A 6735-nucleotide genomic window follows, 5' to 3' on the forward strand; every position below is an offset into this window, starting at 1 on the left:
TTCCCACAGACTACCAGTATGGCCGTATCACACTGGCCCCTCCCTGGGCACTGGGAACCCAACCCCCCTCAGGCTCTCTGCACCCATCCCTCCCCCAGCCCATCCCAGGCTCACTGCCCTGATGTTAGATTCTGGCTTCTCCTCTGAGCAACAGCACCTTTCTATCATGTTTTTCTAGACCCCAAGTCCCCAGATGTGTGGTATACCTCCTTTTTGGAAGGGCTGGGGTGAGGAGCGACAGTTTCCTTAAGCAATGCTGAGAGTAATCCTCCCACGTTCCAAGCAAAGTGACAAAACCAAAACACTCAAGCACTTGCTCCCCTGGACGAGCATGGTTTGGCCTTAACCCACCCCTGGGCCCCCCTTCTTTCCCTTTTTAGACTCGTCTGAGGGCCTTCCTTTTTCGTTGACTTCGCTTGTTCTCCAGGAACATTTACTGGATCCTGGATCTGAGATCCAGGGCTCACTGTTGGTTTGGACTTCTCATTACATACACATTTTGCAGTATATTGATCCACTCAAACATTCAGTGGAAAGTTATTTCACAAACAGAAATATAGTATTTCATTTTGTTCAGAAGAATGCTACTGGCATATTTAGAATCTAAATAACATTATCCTGGGAGGAAAATGCATACATATGTGCACACACACCCTTGAAATGTTCCATATATTTTTAATACAAGTGCCTTTATTTTCTGACTTTGAAGTTAATGTATTCCAATACTTGGGGACAAAAATGTGACAGGGTCATTTTTGATGTTCTATTTGGAAACTTTTCTTCATGTAATGTATTGGGTCTGATCTGCAAGTCATTCATTTATTTGTTTAACAAGTAAAGGTTTTTCTACTGCTCAGTAAGTGCCAGACAAATGCTAGGCACTTGCAGGTTTGGGGGGAAGGGGGATGAGCTGGGAGAGAGAGACATGATCTATAAGACATTAGCTGGCCTGTGGAGGACTCGTAATTTAACAGGCCATAGGAGAGTGAAGAGACGGACATGTAAATAAATCATTTTACTTCAACTCATTACCTGTTACAATAAAATTAGATATAAAGTCCTGAAGCAGTAATTACAGACAATGACCAACTGTGGCTCAAGGAAGTAGGAAATGCCTCATAGACTAGCCTAATAATTATGATGCTTCTATTGGACTTTGCACCATTGTTTAGGATTTATGCCCAATCTGAAACCACATGACCTAATCTTTTTACTTGCCAGTGGCTCTCCTTGGGGAAGATGATGAAGAGAAGGAAGCAGAAATTACTTCAGCCACCCTTCTGCCTCAGGACCGCTGCTCCATCTTATTTTTGTTAACTTTCTGACCATGTTTACTGCAGAAGAGAAAGTTTATGTCTGGGGTGGCAGCTGGAGATGAGGCCTAGCAACCAATAACAGGATCCTGGATCCTGCCCTTTGTGCCACGTGTAGACCTCGGGAAAAGTGTGAGGAAGTGGAGAAGACAGCATGATCCCCGAAGGCAGAGAACGTTCATCTGGTAAACCTTTTTTTACTCTCTTCAGTGCCTGGATGTGTACAATGCCTGTCTGAGATGACCGAATCAGAGCAACAACAGGTGGGCCCATGCTCTCTTGCTAGAATTAGAAACTTAGAATACATGCATTATCAATCTTTCACTGGAGTTTCTGTTAAAAAAACAAAGAAAAGCATTTCTTAGGCTGTGGTGTTTCCTGAATTAGTCTTTTCAAAATATTGTGCCCTTCCCGATAAATCTTACAGGGGCCTAAGACATTGTAATGCATATGAAGGCAATTTGTTGATTGCTGACTTGTGAATGACTCAATCAATCAGCATTATCTTCAGCTGTAAAGATCCCTCTTTGAAGTCAATATAAACCACGCATATTTAGGCTAGTAAGATAGAAATATCATTTTGTAGACAAATTTTGGGAAAACTCTTCTCTTGTCTTTCTTGTGATGAGAATGCGGTCACACATCTGCCAGCCAGGCCCCCGGGGCTTTTTACTCACTCTCTTCAAGTGTTTTCAGGGGCAAAGCACAGGAATAAGTTTCCTAGAGTTTGCTTCTCAACAATTTTGAACACCAATCCTGGCTTACTGGGGCTGGATTTTCAGCTGCATTTTTCCCTATGGAAGATGTGAAGTTTGTCTTACCAAAAAAAGGACGAGTGCTTATCACATTTTTATTTGGTCTCCCATTTGTCTTTCAATATATTTTCAATCTCTTCCTTCAATCAAACCAAATAGTTTATTTTCCACCAAAAAGAAGAGAAATGCCATACTTAGCCTGTCTTGTCTAAACCTGTCCCTTTTCCTCCTACAGTATTTCAACTGTTAAGAAAAGTTTCCGTTTCTACATGTCTTTTTTGAGTCACAGACCACAGTGTTTAACATGGGAAGTTAACTGCTGTAGCTATTCAGGAAATGAAGAACATTAGTGAAATTCCTTTCATTAAAAAGAGCAAATAAAAAGAAACCACATATCATTTTAATTTAATTATCTGAATACAGAGAATTTTTTCATTTACTAAAGCCAAACAGAAGTACTTAAAAAAAACTATGCTCCCAATTAACCTATATTTTATTTACTTTGGTTCATGTATGACGCTGAAAGTGATAATGTGTCAACTGTCAACTGTCTGATTTATTTTTCACTACACTGGTATTTTTTAACCATAGGATTAAAATATTCTTTACTCTACATATTTTGAAGTTTTTAAAAGTAGACTTAGGGGCCAGCCCAGTGGCATAGTGGTTAAGTGCGCCTGCTCTGCTCTGGTGGCCCGGGTGGGGATGGCAGTTTCAGATCCCGGGTGCGCACCGACGCACCGCTCATCAAGCCATGCTGTGATGGCATCCCATATAAAGTAGAGGAAGATGGCCATGGATGTTAGCCCAGGGCCAATCCTCCTCAGCCAAAAAAGAGGAGGTTTGGCATTGGATGTTAGTTCAGGGCTAATCTTCCTCACACACACACACACAAAAGTAGACTTAGCATCAAAGTACTAGAAAACTCTATACCTGTTTCTTTTCTCTCTTCATTCTATCTCTTTGTTATTTGTCTTCCTTTTCAATGACATGCATTTTAAAGGAAGTTCAGTAAGCATTCAATTTCTTTTCTTAGATGCTAAGGATTAACTTTGTGATAATTAATTTTGATCTTTTCCTCTCTTGATTAAAGTAACATCCCTCAGAAGACACTATTTTACTATCTTTATCTTTTCCCTCTATACTTACTATCATACATTTTAAATATGATAATCAATGAAGGTGCTCTATGGCAGTCAGTCATTATTATTTCCACGGGTGATACCCTAGGTGGGCAATTGCAACCAAAAGAATATTCCATTTCCACCAACACTTCCAGCCACAACTCTGAATCACTGTCCTGTGGAAGTTTTTAATGTAGTTACACAGCTGTATTTCAGTTGGCAAAAATAGTATCACTCCTCTGGTGGCTGTGCCAGTATTGCAAATGTTTCAAATGTAAAGGAGATAAAAAAAAATATACCCAAAGATCCTTGGAACACTGTCTTGTGTGAAATAAGAAAATATCTCTGTTTATGGCCAACACAGATATTGGTACAGGACAACTTCGTAATATCCCAGACTGTATTTTGACAAGCCCTTCTCATTATCTCCAGTTTGCTCCCTTTTCCCCACGAACGTCTCTCTGGGGTCCTAGTCCTATTCTCTTAAGGTACAGGTAAGCACATTATAAATAGATGACCTGATAAACTAATTTCAGCATTAATATTAATAACACAACTTGTTTCTCTACCCATAAAATATCTGCATTTTATCTAAGGTCTTAAAGTTTCGAGTCAGATGAATGATCACTGAGAGAAGATTAGAATCTTATATCCAGATATTTATACTTAAATATCCACAGAACCTTTACAACTTTAAACTTTAAAAAGGAATGAAGAGATTTAGGTTTCAAGGAACCTCCTATCCACTGCTTTGAAGGGTTGCCACATCCTCCTTTTCCTTTCATTAGCTTATTCATTCCATGCTTATTGCTTCTACAATGTGTCTAGCACTGTATGAGGCATACAGTAATGAACAAGACAGCAAGCTTAAAAATTAAGAGGTTTTCCCAGTATGGAGAATTAAAAATAGAAATACCATGTGACCCAGCTATCCTACTACTGGGTATTTATCCAAAGAACTTGAAATCAACATTTCAAAGAGACTTATGCACCCTTTGCTCATTGCAGCATTATTCAAAATAGCCAAGACATGGAAGCAACCCAAGTGTCCATTGACTGATGGGTGGATAAAGAAGATGTGGTATAAAAATACAACAGAATACTACTCAGCATAAAAAAGACAAAATCGTCCCATTTGCAACAACAATGTTGGACCTTGAGGGTATTATGATAAGTGAAATAAGCCAGACAGAGAAAGACAAACACCATATGATTTCACTCATATTTGGAAGATAAACAAATACATGGATAAAGAGAACAGATTAGTGGTTACCAGAGGGGAAGGGGGCTGGGAGGTGGGCATAAGGGGTAAAGGGGCACATATATATGGTGACAGACAAATAATAATGTACAACTGAAAGTTCACAATGTTATAAACTATTATAACCTCAATAAAATAAAATAATATATATATATATAAATATATATAAGTAAGAGATTTTCCATCCTAATATCCAGAGTCCAGAGATATCATCAAATACTCAAGTTCCTTTTACCTTCCTGTTCCACCATCATAATGTGAGCCTATCTGCTTATTGATGGAATTGGTCCTAAAATGTTGGTTTTGCCTTATATCCAGACATCACTCATGAATCCAAGCAGAAGGGAGAGGGAAAGACTAGGGCAAAGTGCAAAAGGCAAAGACACGTGCCAGTTGAATCTTTCTGTTAAGAAAAGTGGTTTTTGTAAGCCCCACTGGGAGACTTCCAATGAGCTCTTATTGGCCAGAACTGGGTCACACGACCACTCCTAAACAGAAGATGAGCATTTTATTTGGTTGCATTGCTGCACTGAACACAATCTATGTCCTGTTATTATGAAAGATGGGGAGAGTGGATTCAGCATAGGAAACTAGCCATGTCTGTCACAGGGATCTAACCAGCTTCAAAGCTAGGGAAGGCCAATCTTAAGAAATAATATTATCACTAATTCTAAGAAGTGCCAAAGCAAGGGTTGGGGAGAAGTTGAGTTGAAGCTGAAAGAAAAACCTGGAATGAAGATAAACACTGACATGAGTTGGAGTGTGGTAGCTTTAACAGCATAAAGAAAAATAAATTGAAACTAATGTTGGTAGAAAGAGAGGAGCGTAACTCTTTATTAAAGCTAGAAGGATAAACAAAGACTTGCATGCAACATTAAGACTTTTAGATTGAATCCATGAGCATTGGAAAGTACTAACATGCTTTAATGGAGAATTGGCTTCATGAGTTTTGCATTTTTAAAACACTCTGGCTTTTTCCAATGAGGGCTAAAGAGGACAGAAGGGAATTTGGAAACACCATATTTCCTCAACAGAGGAAAGAGGTGATGTTAGCTTGGGCTAGGCTAGAAGCAGGGGAATTGAGAGTTGTAGAATTCTTTAGGATGACAGGACTAAGTGATTGCTTTGATGTGGTGTGTAGGAGGGAGAGGGGACTCTTGTGAATGAGAAGGAAAAGCTCAGGGCAATGCCCAGGTTACTGACCCAGCCAAAAAGTGATGGTGTCACGTGCTGAGATGGGAAACGCAGCCTTTGAGGGAGGGTAAACAATGAGTTCCTTCTTAGACATTGGCGTTTGAGGTGACTGCTGGATGTTCAAGAGGGCTTGTCTAGTCCACAGTTCAATATTAGGGTCTAGAACTCAAGAAAGAGCTCCAAGAAGGAGACTAGGTTAGAATGCTTTGATATACAGGTCATAACTGAAGGCATGGGAGTGGATGAGAATGTCCCAGAAGAGTGGGTAGAGTGAGAAGCCCAAGACAGAACTGTTTTTGGAGGAAATATTGAAGTACATGGCTGGAGGAACAGAGATAAGTTGAGAAGTCAACTCCAAAGGGAGAACAGAGATGTGGGATAGAGTTTCCAAATGGATGACGTAATAGAGTGTTGTTCTACGTGAAGAAATGTGACTATTGCCACAGGAGATTTCATGAAGTAGTAGGCAGTACTGACCTAGCAGGGTAAAGGAATCTCCCACACCTAGGCAAAGTCAGCAGAATTCAGGCCAACACACTTCGTTCCCAGCCATGTAGACTATTAAATACTTAAAGTGCATCTCCATATCTTTAATTCCATCAACAAGCAGATAGGCAGGTCCTCGGGAATGCTGTGAACTAGTCGAGTGAAGACTGTGTCAGAAGTCATTGCCCTGCCCTTTCTATTGCCTTAACTCCAGAGGCCTCCCTGCTCCTATTTCAGCTTCTGTTTTATGTTTAGCTACAGAAATTTCTCTCAATTAAAAGAAGGCAGCCTCTAATTACAGTTATTCACTCTTTGTATAAAATGTGTTTATGCCAAAGTGTTATTTTCTAGGCTTTAAGAAAACCTTAAATTTCTAATTGGACAATAAGACTCATTTTATTTTAAATTTGTAAATGGGAACTGCAGGTTATTGGGACAGTGGAGACTTTGAAAACCATCTTTCAAAGAATGCTCAGGGGATTGGGCAAGAACGTAACGATAAATGTCCCTCCTAGCCTCCCCACTTGCCTAGAGAAGACGATCTTCAGATACATGTGCTGGATACAGGTCCACCGCTAAGGGCTCTGGACAAAGCTGCGAGA

This window comes from Ceratotherium simum, chromosome 28 (assembly GCF_057802395.1).
Source record: "Ceratotherium simum simum isolate JZ-2026a chromosome 28, ASM5780239v1, whole genome shotgun sequence".
Lineage (NCBI taxonomy): Eukaryota > Metazoa > Chordata > Mammalia > Perissodactyla > Rhinocerotidae > Ceratotherium > Ceratotherium simum.